The sequence below is a fragment of the Octodon degus genome, unplaced genomic scaffold, assembly GCF_000260255.1.
Source record: "Octodon degus isolate 3935 unplaced genomic scaffold, OctDeg1.0 scaffold00095, whole genome shotgun sequence".
Lineage (NCBI taxonomy): Eukaryota > Metazoa > Chordata > Mammalia > Rodentia > Octodontidae > Octodon > Octodon degus.
In genome coordinates, this window is record NW_004524671.1 from 1,133,806 (window position 1) to 1,136,209 (window position 2,404).

At 32.3% G+C, this 2,404-nt stretch overlaps 1 pseudogene; it reads right to left on the minus strand.

Moving 5' to 3' along the window:
- Positions 1-2,404, minus strand: part of LOC101568188 — a 5,193-nt pseudogene that overhangs the window by 821 nt on the left and 1,968 nt on the right.

Sequence of the window (2,404 nt, forward strand, 5' to 3'; positions counted from 1 at the left end):
ACTTGCTCTTTTTTTCTTTTTGGGGTCATATTTTGCAAAGTGCATATGGACAACTCTTTCTGATTCCTTTGGCAGAGCTGCTGTTTTTATTATTATTATTACTATTATTATTATATTTTATGTATTTTGTACAGGGACTTGCTACACAGCTCAGACTCATAGTGATCCTTGAGCTTTCAGCCTCCCCAGTGCTGGGATTACAGGGGTGAGCCACCATGTCTGGTCTCTGTGAGTGGTTCAGTGTCCCTGGGAATGGGGTCAGCATGCATGTGGTGCCAGGGATTGCTGCTGTTTTTTTAAAAACTGTAGCTTGAGTTTTATTACATAACTGAAGATCAGAGTTATATACTATTGTGGTCAATGTAGCCAGTTTGTACTTGACATGGGAATGTTTTCTCACTCTACCCTTATAATTGATTGAATTTGTCTCCTTTAACAAAATGGAAAATCCTTATAACTGATGAAAGTCCTTTCCCAGAAGCATTATGTATACTTTTCAATTTAAAAATATTTTATTTTATTTTGAAGAGTAAAAAAAACAAAAACAAATAGAAAATATGAAGACAGAAAGGTAACATATAGCAATGCATGTGTTTCAGATTTTCAAAACAAGAATAGCAAACTAACAATGGTGGCTGTATTATGTATTTTTATCACCAGATCTGTTGCTCAGATAACAGATATAGTTTTGAAAGATTGGACAAACAATTAGATATTAATACTTGCTTTAAATAAACTTTATTTTTCACATTTTCAAAAATGTATTATAAAGAGAATATAATAATGATTGATAAGGTGTTAGAAACAGTATACATTTAAAAGACTAAGATGAGAGACAGTCAACCATGGTTTTGTATCACACAGTGCTGTCTTTGAAGTAGTTGCTTAGATTGCAGATATCAGCATACAGAGTTAATCAAAGTGAAAATTCTAAACATTAACTGCCATTTTCAAAAAACTGATGGAAAATATTAGTACAATCATCTCAGCCATCCTATATATATATATACTTGCATGATTTTTCCTCCTACATTTTCCTATCTTTTCTCCTTTCTCTCATCTTCATTCTTTAATCTTTATGTTCAATTTTTTTCCATTCTACTATATGTATTATACCTTTCAAGTTTTATTTATTCTTCCAGGTTCTTGCACTAGGGAGACAATATGATATCTAAACATGTGGGTCTGCTTTATTCCACTTATGAGTACAGCCTCTAGTTGCATCCACTTACCTATAAAGTCCTCAAGATTGTTTCTCTTTATAGCTGAGTAATATTCTATTGTACAAAAATACCACATCTTGTCCATCCATTTCTCAGGTGATGGGCATTTTGGTTGTTTCCAAGATAGCCATTTTCTGAAATCTTTTTCAATCTCTCTTTTCATAGTATTGTACTTTTCACTGTATAGATTTTTTACAATCTTTGTTAGATTAACTCCAAATTATTTCATTTTTGAATGCTATTATGAAGGGTATTGTTTATCTAATTTCTCTCTGAGTGAATTTGTTATCTGTGTATAGGAATGCTATTGATTTTTGGGTATTAACTTTTTGTCCTGCTATGCTTCTGAATTTGTTTATAATTCTTGGAGCTTATTGGTGGAATTTTTATAATTTCCTCTGATATTTGGGCTTTGGGTTTTGTTTGCTCTTCTTTTTCTAAAAGCTTGAGGTGCAGCATTAGGGTATTTACATGTTCTTGTTCTGTTTTCCTAATGCGTAAGTGCACCACTATAAATATCCTTCGGAGAACTGCATTCATTGCATCACACAAATTTTGGTAAGTTGTTTTTGAATTTTTATTGAATTGTAGATATTGTTTAATTTTATCCATAAACCACTGGTTGCTCAGGAGAGTGTTATTTAATTTCCATATATTTATGGTTTTGTGGTTTCTTTGTGGTTAATTTCCGTTTTCTTTGCACTGTGGTCAGGTAATATGCATGATCTATGGACTAGTATGTGGTCTATTTATTTATTTTTTTTTGAGGCCTGTTTTAGAGAAGGTCCCATATACAGGTGAAAAGAATGTGTATTCAGATATTTTTAGGTGGAATACTCTGTATATGTTCATTTAAGCCCATGTTTGGTTCAATTCTGCTACCTCTTTGCCAACTTTTTGTCTACTTGACCTATCTTTCTGAGATAAGGGGCTGTTAAGGTTTCCTGTTATATTGTATTATTTGTTATTAGATTTTTCATGTCTGTTGTAATTTGCCTTATGTTGTTGGGCAACATCTATCTATCTATCTATCTATCTATCTATCTATCTATCTATATCTATCTTCCTCTTGAATTTTTCCCCTAACCAGAATGTAGTGACCTTTTTATCTCATCTGATTTATCTTGGCTTGAAGTTCACATTGTCTGCAAACAGGATATCTACCCCTACTTTTTTCTGAG